Source organism: Bidens hawaiensis, unplaced genomic scaffold (genome assembly GCF_021521415.1).
Source record: "Bidens hawaiensis isolate Kalapana, Puna unplaced genomic scaffold, B.hawaiensis_p1.1 tig00026205_1, whole genome shotgun sequence".
Classification (NCBI taxonomy): Eukaryota; Viridiplantae; Streptophyta; class Magnoliopsida; order Asterales; family Asteraceae; genus Bidens; species Bidens hawaiensis.
This window is the reverse complement of record NW_027494217.1, coordinates 12,885-36,950: the sequence shown is the minus strand read 5'-3', so window position 1 is coordinate 36,950 and position 24,066 is coordinate 12,885. Positions and strand designations below refer to the sequence as shown.

Below are 24,066 nucleotides of genomic sequence, written 5' to 3'. Positions count from 1 at the left end.
ATTTACGACAACAGTTACTTAAAGTGTCTAACCCACCAATATTGTTTATTGAATAAGATTATTGTCTCATGAATTTGAATGAATAAAAAGTGTGTTGCTAAATAGTATCAACCTCTCAATAGTCAAATTAGGAAACACTGAAGTTAGTTTCTTAAAATCGGTTTTTATATGGACTTTACTAAATCGTGATATTATAATGGAAGGTGGTTTATATTAATGAGTCTATTAGTATAAATGGATACATATTTTGTGCCTTATTTTTATATAGACAATAAGGTTGATTTTATGAAAATTGATTTTTTGAAGTATTTTAATATTTAAGGTTGTTTGAACTTTTTAATAACATAAACAGGTTTCGTTCTCTAATTCCATACAATGTTTGTGCCTTAATTTTTTATACAAAATAATCAATGTGATTGACTAATGACTTCATTAGTTTGAAGTTACAATTTTATTGAATATCATTGTAACACCTTGCCCGTGCAAGGGCCGACGTCACTTTATAGTAGGTCAGATTTTAATGCTACATTTTCATTAATGATAAAACATCACATTTTTACAATAAATACAAATATGAGTACAAAGACGTCATGTATTTCTTTTTTATAAAACTCTTAATCTTTAATGTTTTTCCAAGCCTTCGATCGATTCTTCATAGATAATCTTGAATACCTAACATGCAAGAAAATAACAATACAAAAGCACGACTGAGCGAACGCTCGGTGGGCGGATAACGTAATCACAGACATTAAAAATTATAAGCTTTCAACTTATAATATATTTTATCAAGTTGTACTTGAGGCATATCAATTCGTAACTTTGATCAATCTCATAAACAATAATTTCATATCAAATTTCTCAACCATTGAATAAAAATATAAAATCTATAATGGTGTCATAAGGTTTCGTGAGGACGTGGTTAAGACGATATTTTCTCCCATAGGATTGATACACACGTCTCCAATAATTCAATAATTCAGTAATTCTTATGACTAATCCGTAAACATTCAGTAGTAAGACGATGTATTTTTCCTATGATCGATCTAAACGTCTAAACTCACTCACGTTTCTCATGAGAAAAATAACGAAAAAAATAAACGCAAACGTGTCAAAACACGTTATGAAATCCAATATCAAAATAATTATTTGTAGGTGAGTCCAAAAACGTATCATAACAATTCGATTAAAATCAAAATGAAATTTGTAATCAATGGTTCATATCAAACGACTCGTAATCAATGGTTCTCATAAATCAATAAATAACCCATGCTATAAATCAATAACATAGTAACATGAAAGTAGGCAAAACAATCAAAATGTGTTTAATGTGTCAAAAACACATGATAGAATCCAATATCAAAACAATTCTTCGCATCAAGGTCCAAAATCGTATCTTAACAATTCAAAAGAAATCAAAATCAAATTCGAAATCAGTAATTTATTTCAATAAATAAACGATTCGTAATCAATAATTCATATCAGTCAATAAACGATCCATATAAATTAACGAAACAATAAGAAAAATAACATTAATAGGCTATTCGTACCTTAATCGTTATACCACACTTGAGGATAACTCTAATAATAAGAACTTGATCGAAAAATTAGACAAGATCAGGTAGTTTTGTTCATAAAGAGGATAAAGTGGAAAGAAGATGGTGTTGTTTTGAGAGACGAGCACCCATGCATATTCGGTATTGAAAAAAAAATAACTTGGATTTTATTCTACGATATAATTATAAGCAAGGAAAAAAGGAAAATAAGGAAATAAATATGTTGACAATAGAAACGTAATTAACATTGACTTCTTCCGTTTTAAATTTTATTATTAAAGTCATTTAAAATCTTTAATGATTTTCCTTAATTGTAACACTTATTGTAAATTTAATAATATAAAAGTTACCAAAATTTTCAATAACTAAAATCAACGCATAACCTCTTAATATTCAACAGATTTGACCACCATTAAAATCTTTAGAATTTATTTTATTTTAGAATTATTTTATTATCAAGAAAAATAGAGAAGTGGTTGATATAAATGAAAATATTAGTATTAGACCAAAAGAAAGAGGACATGTGGATACAAACTCAATTGATTTATTAGTATAGGTAGATATATTAATTATCTAAATTATATATTATCAAAAAAACCATTAAACCTGTTGAAATGAAACAAAGAGTGTGAATAAAATCAATCATCAATAAAAAATAATAACATAAAATTAGTTTCAAAACATATTTATACTTATAGTATACATAATAAATAAATCGTAATTAATTATTAATTATAATTATTAAGTAGAAACATAATTAAAAAAGATTCAAAATTCAAATTCAAAATTAAACATTAAATGAAAGATGAAAGTGAATACTTTAAGAGAATTGATTAATCTTATTTTAATTAATTATTGATTTATTTAATTATGATGAAAAATGGAGAAGCTATTGATATACATGGAAACTCTAGTGAACAACCAATAGAAATGGGAGATTTTGACATAAAGCCTATTGCTTTAATAGTATACTTAGATAAGTTAGGATTTAGGAGTATATGAGTATTTCACATAGCATAACTGTTAACCAATAATTATGTGTCAATATTATAGGTGTATATACTTGTAGTTAATATTGATTGTGTTTCCTTAGTTAGTTCCTGTAATATCTCTCTTCGTTGTAATATTCTTTCTCATTGATCTTCATAAAAACATCTACAACAACAAACATCTACAAAACGCCACATCAATCACACATCAGATTTCAAACTTTTCTTAAAAACCTCACTTTATTCTACAACAACAAACCTCTACAAACCCATCACATAATATTAAAATAATATATATATACATGTTATGGATGAGTATCATTACAGAATTGTTAAATTATTTAATAACTTGAAGGAACCCTTGAAAACTAACGTTTTTTATAAAATATTTTGTATGTTAACGTTCTTTGAGAGTAGTTTTATCATTTTCTATATCTATATCTACGATTACAATTTTGAAAATTAGTTTTTATACATATCTATGTTTTGTTTTACACATATGTAAATTTGTTAGTACATAAATTTTACATATATGTAAACTTGTGATTAATATATATAACCAAATTTTTTTGTATAAAATATGATAAAACTACTCTTAAATAATGTTAATATATAAAAAAAATTAAAAAACTGTTTGGTTTTTAAGGGTTCCTAAAAGTTCTTAACTTTTTTAGAGTTCTTAAAGGATACCAACCCATGGATGTTATATATATATATATATATATATATATATATATATATATATATACATGTTATATGTGTGTGTGTGTGTGTGTGTGTGGTTGAGAGAGTGGTCCGCCACTTTTTGCGACATATATATGATGTTTGGATGAAGTTTGTAGTCATAAACTTTGTGAAGCAAACTTGTAGCCTACAACAAGAAAAGTTGGTATTTCGCTTGTTTGAAACCATCCACATCATCCAAACTTTGGGTTTCACACCCCATTGTGGATGCTCTAATAATGCATTGTGATCTGTTAATCGTACTTTGTTACCATTTGTTATTTTACATTGTGATTTTCTAATTCTGTTAATCGAACCGCGACACGCATCCTCGTCGTCCCTCTGGTCCCCTTAGTGATAATAACTGGAGCAAGAAAACCCTTCAACGTGCCCCAAGTCAAATGCGTCCACATGCAAATACAATCTTTTCAATGCGATATGGGGGGCGAATTTGACAACACGAATTTCAAAATCTTTACCATTAAACATGGCATCCAACTCCGTTTTCCTTGCCCCCATACGTCTCAACAAAATAGAAAATATGAGTGTATGATACGTCGAATAAACGAAATCATGTTCACCTTACTCACTCACGGCTCCCTCCCATCCTCATTTTGGGTTGAAGCCTTACACACGGCTTCTGACCTTCACAACATTCTCCCTACCAAGTTACTCCACAACCACTCCCCCACGTCTCTTCTTTACCATCATACTCCATCATACGACCACCTCCGTGTGTTCAGTTGCTTATGCCATCCTAATCTTCTCTATTGCAGATATGATATAATGGGAAACCGGATTCAACTGTCAATTGTCCCTAAAGATTATATATTAAATTCCTTCTTTTGAAAACGTGGCGTTTTTTGAAAACTCGCGTTTGAAACGCGTTTTGAAAACGTCGCATTTTCGAAAGTTTATCTCGGTGTTGATTGAATCCACGACTACATTTTTTGTTTGGACGAATCATTTAACCCTAGAACTCATAGCGATTGAAATTAACTATTTCGAGAATTTGAAATGAGTCACTCCCTTTTCTCTTAAGTTGAAGTTTACAGATTTTGGCTTTAAATTTCATTAATTGGAAACTTAAGTTTTGGCAATGGTAAAAATAAAACAAGGGTTAGTTTATTGGAGATTGTCTAATACTTTTTTCCTTGTCAATATACCAAAGTTTTGAGTTCTACAGCTCACAATTTCAATAAACTTGATTAGTTTATTATGTCCAAACCATTAGAATATTCTTATATAATCATAATTTAAGTTATTACAATGGAGATGACAAAAAAGTAGATCATAACAATGTTCATGTATTAACAACTGTTATTGTATATTACTCTGTAATCCAGCTTAGAAATGGTTTATTAGGCACCGGTATTAACTTCGTAACCCATCCAATAGGCCACGGTAAAGCTGAAATACCAATACAAATTCCCCATTGCACACTGTTTAATCTTTCTGCATCCGCAAACTTGTTCAAAAACTCCACCATCACAATCTGAAGGATTACGGTGATCCCAATTATTGCAAAAAACGATCTGTTTTTGTGTATTCCTTCGAATATATTCCTTTCCTCAAGCTTCCTCGAGTTGAACACATTAAACACTTGACACAGCACGAAAGTATTAATTATCATAGTATTTTTAACCCTCTCGCCCACGCTAAATATGGCCTTGCCTTTAAACTGGAACGTCAATAGAATGGTAATATGGAAAATAGCTTGTGCTAGTAGGGTTCTCAACATGATGTTAGTTATGAGTGGCTCGAACCGGCCCACAGGCGGTTTGTTCATGAGTTCCTTAGTGGGCCCTTCACTAGCAAGTGCAAGTGTACCTAAAGTATTTGTGAATAAATTCACCCACAAGATCTGAACAATGGTTAAGTGGACAGAAACACAATTTACTGCAGGAAAGAAGCTAATAACAAGAGCAGCGGTGAGTTGAAATTGGATGATTTTTTGGATGATACTGCACACGCATTGTCCCAACATTAATGCGGTTGAAACAGAGGCAATGTTGCGATCTAAGATAACTATATCTGAGCTCGGTTTGGCTTCTTCGGTTCCTTGATATCCCATTGAAAGTCCAATATCAGCTTCTTTGAGAGTTAGAGCATCGTCTGTCCCGTCACAGGCGACCGCCACAATGTGTCCTTTTTGTTTCAAACACTTCACCATCAAACACTTATCAGAATACGAAGCTCTTGCCATCACACGGATTTTTATCAACCTTTTGCATTCTTTCATAATTTGTGAAATTACGAAACTGGAAGCCTTCCACTACTTGGTCTTCACATACTTCTTGGCCCGATTCAAGTATCCCGCATTCGGTGGCTATGGCTTTTGCTGTGAATCTGTTCTTTCCTGTTATCATCTTGACTTCAACTCCAGCAAACCTGCAAGCTTCAATAGCTTTTTTGGATTCGGGTCTGCACGGGTCCTTCAACCCCACAATCCCGAGCAAAGTTAACTCTTCATCAAGTAATGTTTCTGTGATTTCCATAACCTTTATATGCGCGAAAGCAATGCACCTAAGACGACTTTCTGACATTCCTTGGATTATATTCTCCAACTGTGTTCTTGAGTCTCTGTCGATTATCATTTTACGCCCATTACTGTCATAATATTTTGAACACTTTGCTAATACTCTCTCTGCAGCTCCTTTCAAGTGACATGATCAATGCTTTCATTCTTTCTCCTAATTAAAACCCAACTTCCTTGCTTCACCAAATTAAATGTCTCGCCATTACGAACAATCGAACTTTGTCTTGTTTTCTCCATATCCATACCCAGATCCTCAGTTGCCCATGATAGAATCGCCTTCTCAGTTGGGGATGTGTGATTGACAAACGGATCCGTAGTGTTGAGCCTGGCTGCCTCGTGGAGAAGTTCAAGGACTTGTATGGTGATAATACTTGAAGAACGCGGTTCCATGTACTCAAGACCAAGCCAAAACTTTGCTACGCTCATCTGGTTCGTAGTCAAAGTCCCGGTTTTATCGGTGCATACAACCGTGGCTGAAGCTATTGCCTCGCATACTGATAACTTCCGAACCATGGCATGATCACCTAATATTCTCTTTTTAGAGTATTCAAGTGTGAAGTGGAACGCTTGATGTAGACCTCTAGGGATCACCACCGCCACCATGATCAGTGGCAGCATGAAGATACCCGTAATCAAGTCAAGTGCTTGGTATACACTCATGTGTTTTCCATTATGCTCTCGGTTATAGTTTTTGTATTCTGTCATCACAACGCGAAATGCAAACCAAATCAAATAGCCTATGGAAGCGAGCTCAAAACCTACATTTCCAATTGAACCAATTAGTTTGTAGATGTGTAGACTTGCTATTTCGTCGCTAATATCATTCGTGATGGAACACATCACCTTCGCCCAAGCAGTGTTCATTCCGACTGACAACACAAGCATCCGACAATGACCATCTGCCACTTTGGCACCCGAGAATAAGAATGGATTATTGATGGCATTTATGCCTTTTAGCTCACTCTCACCTGTCATGCTCGACTCATCTACTAGCACTGAATGCCCATCAATAAACAACCCGTCTGCTGGAACCCGATCTCCTACATTCAAAACCACAACATCTCCAACAACTAAATCGAATATCGATATCTTTTGACTACTTCCTTTTCTAACAACCTCAACCTTGATATTGTTTCTTATATTCAAGACACTGCTTCTCATTTTTGAGGCAGTGATCACATTTGCAACAATAACAAGAAAGACAACGAGAAGTATGCTTCCGCCTTCATACCATCCATCTTGAATTCCATCTTCTTTAATACCCCAAAAAATAGTAAGAGTTGCATACCCCATTAGCATGCAATGATATATCTTGCTAAAACCGTTCGCAACAAAATAAAAGAAACCCCTTTTAGGCTGTTTTTCGTAAGTATTTGAACTAAACAAGCTTCTTCGTTTTTTTAAATCATGACCATAGATTCCATCTTCGAGATTCGTGTCAAGGATTTTGGCTAAGCCCTTCACACCATCACACCTGTGAAGCGTTTGCAAGTCTTTGTTTTGCACGATATTGGTGAGTTGTGCTTGATCAATACAGGATAAATGATGATGAGACACCTCTTTTGCATCTTTAAAAAAGGGCTCGACCGCAAAGTAAAAAAAACCCACCCTAGGTCGTAGTTCGTAAGTATTGGAACCTGTCGAAGCACGAGATGAATCTGACCTGATCCATGACGATGTTTCCACGGATTTCGAGATGAACGAACCACGTCTTGACCTTCTTCTCCGGCTGGTTGGGATCTGCAATGACTTTTTGGGGGTGTGGAGGTGACCGCTAAGAAATCTCCAGGATCTCTTGTTCACAGACACAAAAATATGGTGGTGGCTCTTATTGAGAATGACCAACACCTAATAAGGAGGTGGAGACCTCCTTATATAGGGAGCCTCATGGCCACCATCATGGTACCCTAATGGGCCTAGCCCAGTTAGGGTTACCTCCACAAAACCCCCTCAGCCCAATAACATTGTATTAGTCCATATAATAAAATAAGCCAAACATAATAAATTTAGGGTCGTAAAACCGGGTTTAGTACCATACCCCTACAAGCCCCCCAAGTCCAGCGTTGCTCCTGGGCGCGCAAGCGTTTAGGTGGAGCGCTGGACTTTATGAGGTGTGTTAGGGCGTGAGGCGGTTTTTTCCCTTTTCTTCGGCCTTATCTTTATTGTCTTTGAGTTTTGGGAGGTTTTCTTCATGATGGTGACGTGTTGTGGTTTTTATGATAATGATGGTGCATTAGCATGAATAAGATATAGCACGCCGAATAATAAAAGCCTGCGCGCGAGGCGACTTACGAGCTATGAGAATAATAAAGCTTGCGCGCGAGGCGACTTATGAGCTATGAGAATAATAAAAGCTTGCGCGCGAGGCGACTTACGAGCTATAAGAATAATAAAGCTTGCGCGCGTGAGGCGACTTACGAGCTGTAAAAATAATGAAGCCTGCGCGCGAGGCGACTTATGGATCTATGAGAATAATGAAGCCTGCGCGCGTGGCGTCTTACGAGCTATAAGAATAATAAAAGCTTGCGCGCGAGGCGTCTTACGAGCTATAAGAATAATAAAAGCTTGAGCGCGAGGCGTCTTACGAGCTATATGAATAATAAAGCTTGCGCGCGTGAGGCGACTTACGAGCTGTAAAAATAATGAAGCCTGCGCGCGAGGCGACTTACGGATCTATGAGAATAATGAAGCCTGCGCGCGTGGCGTCTTACGAGCTATAAGAATAATAAAAGCTTGCGCGCGAGGCGTCTTACGAGCTATAAGAATAATAAAAGCTTGCGCGCGAGGCGACTTACGAGCTATAAAATGATGATAATGACTGGCCCACAAGGGCCTCCTCCGCGCAGGATGAATATCCCGGCCTGTTTTCAAAATAATAATGGAGGCACAAATGGCCGGATAATAATAATGATGTCATAGGTGTTTGTGCGGCTCGTAGCCGAACCTGCAAAAACATGTCAACTAAAAGTGGATGTATTGCATGGTTCTCATCCTCGGGCAAATTATGAGATGTGCCCAACCTTTAAGCTTGGCGCGTGGTCTATGGGTTTATGAGGATTCCCAACCTTTAAGTTTGGCGCGTAGCCATATGGGATATTATGAGGATTCCCAACCTTTAAGTATGGCGCGTAGCCATATGGGATATTATGAGGATTCCCAACCTTTAAGTATGGCGCGTAGCCATATGGGATATTATGAGGATTCCCAACCTTTAAGTATGGCGCGTAGCCATATGGGATATTATGAGGATTCCCAACCTTTAAGTATGGCGCGTAGCCATGTGAGTACAATCATGGTTGTTCTTATCCTGATTTGGATTAGACTGTTCATTTGTTATGTCGCTTACGCGCGGCCTGCGCAATGTCTCCTTTATTCTCACGCGCAGATGTGGTGCGTGAGCGTGCATGATGCGTGAGCATCTAATATGCATGAGCATACGTGAAGCCCAATAACATATGTGATGCGTGAGCATATGAGATGCGTGAGCATGTGATATGCGTGAGCATACGTGATGCGTGAGCATACGTGATGCGTGAGCATACGTGATGCGTGAGCATATGTGGTATGCGTGAGCATACGTGATACGCGTGAGCATGCGTGATGCGTGAGCATGTGATATGCGCCACGAGCATAGGTTTTGGCTGTCCTCATGAGCATGTGATATGCGTGAGCTGTGGCGTAGAGTAATCGCCGGGAGCGCGCATGCGATCCGCTGTGGCGTAGAGTGATCGCCGGGAGCGCGCATGCGACCCGCTGTGGCGTAGAGTGATCGCCGGGGGCGCGCATGCGACCCGCTGTGGCGTAGAGTGATCGCCGGGGGCGCGCATGCGACCCGCTGTGGCGTAGAGTGATCGCCGGGGGCGCGCATGCGACCCGCTGTGGCGTAGAGTGATCGCCGGGAGCGCGCATGCGACCCGCTGTGGCGTAGAGTGATCGCCGGGAGCGCGCATGCGGAATCCGAAGTTGATCCATAGGGAGCGATTTTGATCCGCGGTGGCGCGCACGATCTAGAGATTTTGAATATCCACATCTGGTAGGTTTTATGTAAAACCAACAGATCTAATAGGATTTATAGATCTATGAATATGAAGTGTGACTGTTGCTCAAACGAACCCAGATCTGAAAAAATCATAACTAGATTTGGTATATTTCACTAAAAAAAAACACAGATCTAAGGGTTTTCCCCAAAAGTTCGGTGGTATTTCTTCCTGTGTATTTCCAAATCTGGAAGTATTTTTTAGATCTACGGATTTTTGGATTTCCATAGAACATATCTGAAAGAAGAAACCGTAGACCCGAGATATTGATGAACAGATCGGAGGGCCGAGACGAGAAGCGAAGCGTGGTTCATTGCCGTCCCACGGATGGCTCCAATGATTCTCATCTTCTTTAAAACCCAATCATCCATCATTTCCAAGTCTTTGTTGTTTACGCTATTAATGAGTTGTGTTTGATCATTACTAACCTTAGGAACAACGATTTGTTGGATGATATCAATAACTGAATATGTTGGTGCCTTGGAGATGACGTTTTTGGCGATGGTGTTTGCGAAATATATAACGAAGTATGCGCGACGCCATCTTTTCTTCGCTTTGGTAAATGTGGTGGTGCGTGTGTTGTACAAAATGTTATCAAAATCGTACAGGGCTTGGATTTCTGCAACCATTTTCAGTGTGTTTTGTTTGCAACGTGACAAGAGAGGATTTGTGTTCTATATAAGAAATTGCTGACGGAGCATCCAATTATATATTACTCCTAGGAACTTGCGAAGTGAGCATTGTCCAATTATGTATTACTCTAGGAAATTGCTAAGAAATTAATAAAAATTGTAAAAACATTATGTTAATATATACTGCAGAACAATGTACATTTGGACGTTTGAGATCAACCCAAGAAATTCAAATCCAAAATTGACCTGAAGTGTTTGTGAGATTAGTTACATGAATGATTCCGTGATACAAAAGAATACGGTTTTGGTTTTAAACTTTTATAGAGTATACTTCTACTCTTTACTATTTGAGGTCACACTATTGGTTTGTGAAGCTATCTAAAGTTAGATCTTCCGGTTATATTTTTGTAAAAAGACTATTTCTAGTTATTGTGTAAACTTATTTTTTTGTAAAAAGACTATCTCCCTGTGACCCTGCTTCTCATTTAAAAAGACTATTTACAGTTTTGGTTTTAAACTTTTATAGTATGCTTCTCATTTTTGTGGCAGTGATCGCAATTTTTATTAGAACCCGTTTTATCCCGAACCAAATTGATACATTTTCAGAACGGCCCGGTTTAGCTAGAATCCATTGGCCATGCTTATTCGAAATGTAAGTTGTTTTTTGTATTAAAAAAAACTGTAATTTATGCATACCATGTAAATTTCCTTTTCATTTCTATGCAAGCATTACACAGATTTACACTATTGTAGTCATAAGTTCCACTTATCCTTATTTTCATATTCACATTCACACACAAGTAAACAGAAGATAAAAACAGAGAAACAAGAATCAAATCACAACACTATTGTCATCACCTAGTGTCTAATAATGTAGCTTAGAAATGGTTTATCGGGTACTGGTATCAACTTCATAATCCATCCAATAGGCCACGATAAAGCTGCAATACCAATACAAATTCCCCACTGCACACCACTTAGTCTTTCGGTATCTGCAAACTTATTCAAAAACTCAACCAACACAACCTGAAGGATTATGATAATCCCGATTATTCCAACAAACAATCGGCTTTTGTGTATACCTCTGAATACATTCCATTTCTCCGTCTTCCTCAAGTTGAACACATTCAACACTTGACATAGCACAAAAGTATTAAAAATTATAGTGTTTTTCACCCTCTCGTCCACATTAAATATAACCTTACCTTTATAATGGATTGTCAGTAAAACTATTATCTGGAAAACAGCTTGTGCAAATAGGTTTCTCCACATGATATTCGTTATGAGCGGTTCCACCTGGCCCACAGGTGATCTGCACGAGAGTTCCTTAGTGAGTCGTTCTGTAGCAAGTGCAAGTGCACCCAAAGTATCCATGATTAAGTTCACCCATAAGAGCTGAACCGCGGTTAAAGGGACCCCACCAGAAGTTGCCGCTGAAATTAAGTTAATAACAAGAGCTGCTACAATTATTGTGAGTTGAAATTGGATGAATTTTTCGATATTAAGGTACACTAACCGCCCCCACATTAATGCTGTGTAAATAGAGAGCATGTCATCATCCATAATAACAATATCTGAGCTCTGTTTGGCCACTTCACTTCCTGAATTCCCAATGAAAGTCCGATATTGGCTTCTCTAAGCACTGATGCATCGTTTGTTGTAACTGCAACAACGTGTCCTTTTCGTTTCAAGCAGTTTACCATCAAAAGCTTATCAAAAGACGAAGATCTTGCCATAACACGAATTTTATCAACCTTTTGCATTCTTTCTTCGTCTGTGAAATTACGAAACTCTGCCCCTTCCACCACAGCTTCTTCACATACTTCTTGACCTGATTCAAGTATTCCACATTCGGTGGCAATGGAGTGAGAGGGTGGGTGGGTTATATATCTATATATATTTTCAAAAAATAATTATTGTTGATTTAAATAAGTTATAGTTATATTTTAAAATAATTAAGGGTATGTTAACCACTTCACAACAACTTAATAGAAAATAACTAATAAAGTTAGTCAATTGATTAAAAAATGAAACTATGGTGACACAATGAAATGATGAATTGAAGGTTTGACAATTGAATTCAACGATCAAACCATAAAGACCAAAAACAAACTTCACTCCATAAATATTTAACGTAGAGAGGTAGGTGAAGATTTAACACAATGTTTTTTCTATTGGGAGAGTGTCATCTTTACGCTTTGTAAAGGCACTTAACTAATACAGTTGAACAAATTTTTAATTACTTATTATTTGTTTAATAATTATATTGGCGACAATGATGACATCGCGTCGACTTTCTCTCTAGCTCACTTCAATTTAATATTTGTGATACCATAACAACTCCCACTAATAAAGTAATGGGTTGGCTAAACGTTCTATCTTAACCTAGATAACCTCCAAACCAGGTCAAATATCTATGATTGAAACACTAAATAAAGATAAAGTGACTTAAATATAACAAAACTTTATAACAATGACCTGATTTAAACAAAGCTGAAACTTGGTTATTGTTTTATACGGGGTAATCCCAATTATTGCGAGTTAAGGAGACACCTCTTGGGCTGGCTCAATTTCCCAGGCCCAAGTTGGAAAGAACTGGCACACATAAGGTTTTTACAATACGTCAGGTTTTGCATAAACTTTGATTTGCTTGCACTATAACTGGTTGACAATGGCATTATCAGTTTATTAAATAAATATCATTAACTTATTCATACAAAAATGTTTATTTATCTGTTCCAGAATTATTGTGGTTATATGTAATTAAATAAATTTAATAAGTCATTTTACATGTAATAAGGTGTAAATAAATGTCATGAGAAATTATAAACTTTTTTGATAATTGTTTCTAATGGGGTCCCATTTTTTCGGCTTTCGGGTTTTTACAACCAAAAGCTAAAATTTCCGGGTCGGTTGTTGTTCGGTTCGGTTCGGGTCGGGTCGATGAAAACATAATAAAGTTCAATATGATAACAAAAATATATAATCATTAATCATTCAACTTTCAAGAAACTAGGTCACAATTCTAAATTCGCCTTAAGTTTTAAACTTTAGTTTCATTGATCCTTGCATAATTAGCCATTAAAATCAAATTTTAAGAAACTAGATCACAAATTCTAAATTCAGATTCATAGTATGCAAAGAATACAAAAAGAATACACGGCACAATTTGAACAAGCATACACATATTTCAAACCAAGATTTTATCTGTTGACCGTAAATAACATAATGACAACAAAAAAAGGTTGCAAAAAAACATTAGTTGACAACAAAAAAAAAGGTTGCAAAAAAACATTAGTTGACAACAAAAAAAAAAGTTGCATATAAAGCAAGAACAATTAACTTGTCATGAGTTGAGTTGTTCTATTGAACAAAAATGCATTAGTTGAACTAACTAGTTTTATACAAAATTGCTCATGTAGTTTCCTGCATCCAACCATTTAGTTTTCATTTGGATTATTTAAAAAACAATCATAAAAATGGGTTGTGAGGGTTCCCGTAGTTTCCTGCACCCATATAGTTTTCATTTGGATTAGTTAAAAAAGAATCAAAAAAATGGGTTGTTAGGAAACTCATGACTTTTTTCTTAGAAAACAAAAGGATTTACCACTACATCAACCTTACTTTTAATATTACAGGGTCCAACTAATTATTCTTATGGGGTTCTTGAAAATTTTGATATACCGGATCTACTAAACGTTTAAAAAAGATTGGTGTCCGGGGACTCCGACCCACTCTATGTGGGTGTGTGGGTCGGGGTCCATGTCACCACCACCACCATCATCACTTGTTTTCTACCAAATGAGCAGTGTTCTAACGATACTTTGGTGACTTTCTATAGGTGATATCATCAGTTCGAGTTTTGTTTATGATGAAATATTGTGTGTTAGCCATGAGTCTTACGACCTTCGTACAATGAGTTATTCCTGGAATTCACCAATGTTGTCTTCGATCACTGACACGGGTGGCTATTTGCTAATATGTGTATCCAAGTGGCTGAGCTTTGTTGGTTGTTCGGAAGGAAGAAGAGTAGCATTTATGTATATGCAAATAACATGTTATTAGTTTTGAGCGGCATTGTAACCCCTTATTAGTGTATTCCACATATTCCTTTGTGTTATTGTTGTTGCTGCATATGTGTTAGGCTAATATTCTATATTATTATTAGGATTATGTATGTCTTTATATTTGCTTATAGTCGGTGTATTACGTAATCACTACGTGTATTGTGTAAGGTAAAAGCCCAATGAAAAAGCCCACTTGAGCTCATGTAACGACCTAGATATGGAGTATATATACTCACATATACTCCATATTCTAAGCAACTCCTTTTGAAAATAATAACTCTTGGAAATAAAGAGATGATTTATCTCTCACCAAACACTTTATATTTCTCTCTTTTGTTTGAAACTAAGATTCGAGATCCGAGTGTTGTTAGTGATTTTCGCTAACTAACAATACGGATTAATCCAAGTAAGATTGTGAGATCCATCTAAAGAGGACATCAGAGCTTTCGGCTCATTTTTCTTGGTTTTCGGGTCAAATTTTTCGAGTTTTGATCTTAGTTTTTGTTGGATTTGAGATAGTATTTCGTGTTACTCACATCTTTTGGAGTCCTTTACTCCTTATATCTTCACGAAAATAATCAAATATGTATTTTAGTGTTTTTGGGTTTCTAGAATGAAGTCATTTTGACTTTATTGTTTGTATGAGTGTGATTAAAAAAAAAGACTTTTTGGAAACCTGAAAAGTTTCAATAGCTATTCTGGATCCAGGCCTACATGGGTCTTTTAACCCAACAAGTCCAAGCAAAGTTAACCCGTCTTCTGGTAATGTTTGGTAATCAGTACCTTCTAGGACCTTCTTATGCGCGAAAGCAATACGCCTAAGACTACACGTTGCCATTCCTTCAATTATATTTTCCAAATGCGTTCTGGAATCGTTATCGATAATCATTTTGTGCCCGTTGCTTTTAGAATATTTTGAACACATTGCCAACACCATCTCTGCAGCTCCTTTCAAGTGAACATGAATAGTGTTGTCGACGTTTCTCCTAATTGACACCCCGCTTTGTTTTATCTTAAAAATAAATGTCTCAACATGAAAAATAATCGAACTTTGTTTCAGTTTCTTCATATCCATATCTATATCCAAATCCTCAACCGCCCATAATAAAATCGCTTTCTCGGTTGGGGATCCGGAGTATTCAGGTGCCATCCATGAGGCGTGTTTAAAAACCATACAAGTAGTGTTAAACCCGACTCCCTCATGGAGAAGATCGATCAAGGACTTATTGGGAGATACCATTGGAAGAATGTTGCTTCATGTACTCAAGACCGAGCCAGAACTTTGTTACAGTCATCTGCTTCATAGTCAAAGTCTCGGTTTATCGATGCAAATAACCGAACCCATTGTTTCACATGTGGATAGCTTCCGAACCACGGCTTGATCAACCATCATTTTCTTTATAGAGTATGCAAGTGTAAGGGTAACGGCTAGCGGTAAGCCTTCTGGGATGGCCACCACCACAATGGTTATTTTGCCGAGAATATATATGTAACTGAATTTAGTATTTTGTTTACACTTGTTTGTTTCCCATTGTACTCTCTGTTACCATTTTCATCTTCCGTGTTTCCCGTAAAGTAACGAATTAACATAAACACAAGAACTAGGAAAGCAACTGCAAGACCTACCTTTCCAATAGAAGATGTTAGTTTGTTGAGGCGTGATTGTAATGGCGTTTGCTTGTTATTATCACTAGTGATAGAACTCATCATCTTCCCCCAAGCGGTGTTCATCCGGACTGATAACACTAGCATCCGACAATGCCCATCAGCCACTTTAGCACTCGAGATTAAAAATGGATTAGTGGTGGAGTTTACTTCTATTTGCTCACTCTCACCCGTCATGCTTGACTCATCAACTAGCAACGAATGGCCATCAATAAACAACCCGTCTGCTGGAATCTGATCGCCTACATCCAAACCGCAATGTCCCCCAACGACTATATCGAATATAGATAGCTTTTGTCTTCCTCCTTCTCTAACGGCATCAATCTTTATATTATTACTTATCTTTGACAGACTATCAAACTGTTTTTGTTGTCTGGAGTTACTAACTGTCGACACAACAATAACTAGAAACAATGCAGAAGTATGCTTCCACCTTCATACCATCCTTCTTTAATCCCGTCTTTTTTTATACCAAAACCAAAAGAAAGAACCGCACACCCTATCAGTATAAGAATTGTGATGTCCTTAAACGCCTCGGCCACGAAATAAAACAAACCCTTTAGACAGGGTTTCTCGTAAGTATTGGAACCGAACATAGTTACCCTTTCGCTTAAATCTTGACCATTAATTCCATTTTCAAGATGAGTGTCAAGGGTTTTTGCTAAGCCCTTAACACCATTAAACCTGTGAAATGTTTCCATATCTTTGTTTTGTACGATATTAACTAATTGTGTTTGATCGATAGTGTAAAAATGATGATCAGAGTCATCATTGATATTGATACTAATCTTAGGATCAACGAGTTATGGGATGATTTTGATAACAGGATGTTTTGGGATTTCTGAAACGGCTAGTGCCTTGGAGATGATGTTTTTGGCAAGGGTGTTTGAGAAATGTATAGTGAAATACGCGCGACGCATCTTTTCTTGGCCTTGGTAAAGGTTGCAGTGCTTAAGTTGTATAACATGTTACTAATATCATGCAAGGGTTTAATTCCCGCAACCATTTTTTTGATTTTCGAGTACTGGTTTTCTTGCAAAGTGAGAAAAGGCTAATTAAGGGATTTAATGTAACTAAAATGGCGAGGATTTATGTTCTGGTTCAGTTGCGGAACCCCATTTATATGCATAAAAAAGGATGGAAACTTCGTAGAAATCAAATGTGTGATAAACATAATACTATATAGTAATAGTACTTAGTAATAGTCCTGGGGTTAAATTCAAAATTGAGTTCCTATGTTTTGTTGTGCAAGTAACACATCCATTGATACGCCAGGAAGTTGAATAATAACATAATATTATTATAATTTCGCAAAAGATTCAATACAATAATACTTTAATGTACAATCGGTACGCGAATCCCTTTTTTCACAAATCGATCCATGAAATCGCATCCCAACATCTCGGAATCGTCAATACATATCCAATTAATCATTGGTTCACCGAAAAAAACAGTTTTGGATCGTTAATCGATCAATTTTATATTTTTTTCACAAAAACCGTTTTGAGCGTTTTAGTTTTTGGTTGAGCATTTTAGTATTTTTGCCTTTGAGCGTCTCGTGTACCTTTCGTACGTTAAGGCATTATTGTAGAGTATCTCGACCCATTATAACTAACAATAGAATTCACATTTAGTGGGGACCAATAATAGAATTCACATTTAGTGGGGACCATGACCTCGTTGGCCATAAACAACTCTATTAAGCAATGGACATGTTTTCTTAATGCTCTGGACCACGCATACAACACGCACAAATGAAGGTGACCGACTCCTATTGACGGCGAACCACCAGAACGGCATCAAACATCGGTGGAGGGGCAAGCAATCGTTCCAAATCATATTGTCACAAATGCATCAAATCATATTGTCCTAAATCAGAATCTATGTTGCTTGTTATTGATAATGGTGTAATTAATTGATGGTGAATAAAGCTTTTATCCTAAGCTATCCAAACTTTCTCAGTATGCAAAACTAACCGATAAGCGTCTAGCTAACCTGATCTTTTGTGTGTGGTCAAAACACACATTAAAATCAAGTCCTAATAATAGCATGGGAAAATTCTCAAAATAGTCAATTTTGACCAACTTTTTTTCAATTATAGTCGGAGATCAAACAAATTTCTAAACTAGCCATATTTTCCGGTCGATTCCGACAAAGCACATAAGTTTTCAAAAGATAATTGATGCAGGTAGGCCTTTGTTGTCCGAGCCCAGAAGCGTTATTATAATTGATGGATTTATGCTTTGAAATATAAAACTAAAATGCAAGTAGGAAAGTTATGTTTCATATACTTTAGCCACATAAGTTTTCATAATTTACCTTTTGGTCCTTCAATTTTATAAAAACTTTGTTAACTAGAGTTTTGCCACAAAACTTTATACATATACTTTGTAGCCCAACTTGGGTTAATTTCATTTAAAAACTCAAACAAAAATGAACTTTCAGAAACTCTTAAAAATCAAATATTTCTTTATTTTCTTATACATTAGCATTATTTAAGGGTAGTTTTATCTTATATGATATAAAAACGTTAGTTAGTAAAAGTTCCTTTGAGTTCTTAAATAATTTAAGATTCTGTAACGATACTCATCCCAGCTTTATATAGACAACCAAAATGCACGTGTAAAAGCTTAGGTTCTTATACTTCATCACATAAGTTTTAAAATTTATCTTTTGGCCCCTCAACTTTATTTTTAAACTTTGGTTTATTAGACTTTTGCCACAAAAGTTTCACGTAGTTTCGCATATTAACTTTTTCCCCCTCAACTTTGGTAAAAAAAATAATCTAGCCACAACAAATCGAACTGATACGATTGACATTCCACCGCGTTTCCACCGTAATACATATAGCTTTCGAACATGTAAGGTCATTAACCCGGCCTGCCTCTACGTACAAATAAAAATACTTGTTAAAATTAAAGTATGTATTCGCTGTTAAAAAGAGTTAAAAAGTACAACGTTAAGTTGTTAGTAAAAGTAAAAAAGGTTGTTAATTTATTGCTGCTATTTTATTACAAGAAGAAGAATGAGAAAATATATATTGTGATATTCTTCTATCTTCTCCCTTTTATTTAAGTGTATTCAATTGATCTGGTATTTATTGTTACAAAGACAATTGAGATGATCATGCTTGCCTTCTTTGATCGATGTTTAAATAAAAAACTTTTGGCATAATTATTTTACTCGGTTGGTTTCAAGTTCGGTATAGTATTCTTATAAAGTTGCTCTTATATGTTTGTGTATTAGCAACAATAGCGTACGAGTGTTCTCGAGAGTCATGTGTCAAGTTTATATTCACCGCATTCATGCTCTTGGTAGTAATATGAGCTCAAACAATAATGTTTTTTTTTACTTTCATAAGTTTTGTACATTTTCATCACCTAATATTCACATTTTGTGGGTCCCTTTTACTTGGTGTATCCTTCATAACTGAAGTTGAAACATGACACTCCGATGTCAATATCATGTATGGTGAAATAAGTTTACAGATTTTGATTTGAAGTTTAGAGATTTTTTTGGCTTAGAAATGCATTAACTTGAAGCTTAGTAATAGTAATAATAGTAAAAGGTGTGGGTATTTTACTGCAACAAATGAAAGATTAGATGATCATTGTAGACATGTATTTGCTTAATTTCATAAGGATTTGCATTTATTTTCTAATAGCTTAGTAATAATAGTATACGGCGTGGTTGATCACTGTACTAAAGCTTTGAGTTATACAGCTCACAGATTCAATAAACTCGATTAGTTTGTTATGTCAAACATGTTACAAATTGTGAGTGTCACTGTGTCCCCTTTACCCCGTATAGTGTACACCTTACATGCCTTTGTGTTCTTGCTGGTGCATATATGTACTCTTTACATAAGAATATTTTTAGTGTATTTTATATCTAGTATTTGTTGTTGCATAAATATATTAAATGTGTTACCTTCTTTACTTTAAAAGAAAGAAAATTGATATGCTTTCATTTTTGCATAATACCAATAAGTTAGGCTGCAAATTCCAAATGGAAAGATGTTTTCTTATAGAATTGTTGTTATGTACTTATGCGTGTCTTTATATTCACTGCGTGCATGCTCTCAATGATGTATCTGTAATGTAAGATCAAACTGTCATACTGTGTTTACTTCATAACTGAATATGAAAGTCAGAAACAAACCATAATAATATTCTTATTTAATCATAATGCAAGTATTTACAATGAAGATAACATATCACTGCTATAAAAGTTCATGTACTATTAACAACTGTTATGTAACTTAGTGTCTAATGTAGCTTAAAAATGGTTTATCAGGCACCGGTATCAACTTCATAACCCATCCGATAGGCCACGATAAAGCTGCAATACCAATACAAACTCCCCACTGCACACCGTTTAATCTTTCTGTATCCGCAAACTTCTTCAATAACTCCACCATCAAAATCTGAAGGATTATAGTCATCCCGATTATACCAATAAACAGTTTGTTTTTGTGTATACCTTTGAATATATTTCTCTTCTCCAGCTTCCTTGAGTTAAACTCGTTAAACACTTGACATAACACAAAGGTATTGAAAATTATTGTGTCCTTCACCCTTTCATCCACGTTAAATATAGCCTTACCTTTAAACTGGAACGTCAATAAAACAGTAATCTGGAAAGTAGCCTGCGCCAATAAGTTTCTCCACATAATATTCGTTATGAGCGGTTCGACCCGACCCACGGGCGGTTTGCTCAAGAGTTCCTTAGTGGGCCCTTCTGTAGCAAGTGCAAGTGCACCTAAAGTATCCATGATTAAGTTCACCCACAAGAGTTGAACCGCGGTTAAAGGGACTCCACCAGATGTTACCGCTGCTATGAAGTTAATAACGAGAGCTGCGACATTTACCGTGAGCTGAAACTGGATGAATTTTTGGATGTTATTGTATACGCATCGGCCCCACATTAATACGGTTGAAACAGAGGCAATGTCGTCATCTAAGATGACAATATCTGAGATCTGTTTCGCCACTTCGGTTCCTTGAATTCCCATTGAAAGTCCAATATCCGCTTCTTTTAGGGCCGGTGCGTCATTTGTCCCGTCACCTGTAACTGCCACCACATGTCCTTTTTGTTTCAAGCATTTTACCATTAAAAGCTTATCAAAAGGCGAAGACCTTGCCATCACACGGATTTTATCAACCTTTTGCATTCTTTCTTCATCTGTGAAATTACGAAACTGGACGCCTTCCACCACTTCGTCTTCACATACTTCTTGACCCGATTCAAGTATTCCACATTCGGTGGCTATGGCTTTTGCTGTAAAAACATTATCTCCAGTTATCATCTTGACCTCAACTCCTGCAAACCTGCAAGTTTCAATAGCTTTTTTGGACCCGGGCCTACATGGGTCCTTCAACCCGACAATCCCGAGCAAAGTTAACCCTTCTTCTGGTAATGTGTAATAATTGGTGCCTTCTAGAACCTTCTTATGCGCGAAAGCAATGCACCTGAGACTACTCGCTGCCATTCCTTCAATTATATTCTCCAAATGCGTTCTTGAGTCGCTATCGATTATCATTTTGCGCCCGTTACTGTTATAATATTTTGAACACATTGCCAACACCATCTCTGCGGCTCCTTTCCAGTGAACATGAATTGTGTTGTCCACGTTTCTCCTAATCGAAATCCCACTTCTTTTCTTCTTAGAATTAAAGGTCTCGACATGAAGTACAGTCGAACTTTGTTTCAGTTTCTCCATATCCATATTCAAATCCTCAACCGCCCATGTTAAAATCGCCTTTTCGGTTGGGGACCCGGAGTATTCGTGTACCATTCGTGTAGCGTGTTTAAAAATCGTACCAGTAGTGTTAAACCCAACCGCCTCATGGAGAAGCTCAAGGACTTGTTGGGAGATAACATTTGAAGAATGTTGTTCCATATACTCGAGACCAAGCCAGAACTTTGTAACTGTCATCTGGTTCATAGTCAAAGTCCCGGTTTTATCGGTGCATATAACCGTTGCTGAACCCATTGTTTCACAAGCAGATAGCTTCCGGACCATGGCTTGATCAGCCATCATTCTCTTCATAGAGTATGCAAGTGTGAGGGTAACCGCTAGCGGTAAGCCTTCTGGGATGGCCACCACCACAATGGTCACTGCTGCCGAGAATATATCGGTAACCGAATTTAGTATCTTGTTGACACTTGTTTGTTTCCCATTGTACTCTCTATTACCATTTTCATCTTCCGTGTTTCCCGTAAAGTAACGAATTAACATAACTACAAGAACTAGGAAAGCAACTGCAAGACCTGCCTTTCCGATTGAAGACGTTAGTTTGTTGAGGCGTGCTTGTAATGGCGTCTGTTCGTTGTTATCACCCGTGATGGAACTCATCATCTTCCCCCAAGCGGTGTTCATCCCGACCGATAACACTAGCATCCGACAATGCCCGTCAGCCACTTTAGCACCAGAGATTAGAAACGGATTACCGATGGCGTTTACTTCTATTTGCTCACTCTCGCCCGTCATGCTGGACTCGTCCACTAACAACGAATGCCCGTCAATAAACAACCCGTCTGCTGGAATCTGATCTCCGACATTCAAAACAACGATATCTCCAACGACTATATCAAATATAGATAGCTTTTGTCTTCTTCCTTCTCTAACGACATCAATCTTGATATTATTACTTATTTTTGACAAACTGTCAAACTGCTTTTCCTGTCTGAAGTTACTAATGGCTGACACAACGATAACTAGAAAGACAGCGAGAAGTATGCTTCCACCTTCATACCATCCTTCTTTAATCCCGTCTTCTTTGATACCGAAACCAAGAGAAAGAACCGCACACCCTATCAGTATGAGAATCGTGACATCCTTAAATGCCTCGACCACAAAATAAAACAAACCCTTGGGACGGGGTTTCTCATAATTATTAGAACCAAACACGGCTGCCCTTTCGCTTAAATCTCGACCATTGATTCCATTTTCAAGATGAGTGTCAAGGGTTTTAGCTAAACCCTTGACACCATCAAACCTGCGAAGCGTTTCCATGTCTTTGTTTTGTACGATATTAACGAGTTGTGTTTGATCAATACCATAGAACTGATGATCAAACACATCATTGGTATTGATACTAGCCTTAGGAACAACGATATCTGGGATAATTTCGATAACCGAATATTTCGGGGTTTCTGAAACAGCTAGTGCTTTGGAGATGACGTTTTTTGCGATGGACACCAAGTGGTTTGAAAAATATATAGTGAAGTATGCACGTCTCCATCTTTTCTTTGCTTTGGTAAGGTTTAAGGTGGTGATGTCATACAACATCGTACCAATGTCGTGTGGTTGGATTTCAGAGACCATTTTTGGAGTACTTGTAGTTTTTGCAAATGTTTTGAAAGTGAGATGATTAGACCGAAGGAATTTAAGATGGTGTGGATGTATGTTCTCCAATTCTGAGCTTATAATATATACAAAGGTTTTATGATTAGGAAAATGACAAGAAACTTCATAGAAGGTCATATACAATTACCAGGTAATATAACATACACATAACTCATACTTGACATATCTACGTTACGTTACATAAAATAAATAGAACATATCAGGCGAATATATTTATTGGTTTTGGAATTTTTTAAGTTGTAAAAAATAAACATTACAATTATATCTTTTTTTACATTTTTTAATATTTAAAGAAAAATAAATGGTGTATTTTATTTTATTTTATGTGTTCATGCAATAATCTCCCAACATGTATATTTGTTGCGTAATAGTTTATGTAAAAATTTGTTATGCACTATGTTACGATTATTCGTCTTGTATATATGTGAACACCAAAAGTGTATATTTTAAGGCTATGAATGTGAAAAGAATTAAAAATACGTTCACGAG

General features: G+C 36.3%; 3 pseudogenes; all 3 read right to left on the bottom strand.

Annotated features, from left to right (window-relative positions):
- Positions 1-4,509: 4,509 nt before the first annotated feature.
- Positions 4,510-10,598, bottom strand: LOC143573097 (calcium-transporting ATPase 12, plasma membrane-type-like; annotated as a pseudogene).
- Positions 10,599-11,331: 733 nt separating this feature from the next.
- Positions 11,332-17,211, bottom strand: LOC143573106 (calcium-transporting ATPase 12, plasma membrane-type pseudogene; annotated as a pseudogene).
- A 3,154-nt stretch (positions 17,212-20,365) lies between these two features.
- LOC143573107 (calcium-transporting ATPase 12, plasma membrane-type pseudogene) lies at positions 20,366-23,535 on the bottom strand (annotated as a pseudogene).
- Positions 23,536-24,066: the final 531 nt, after the last annotated feature.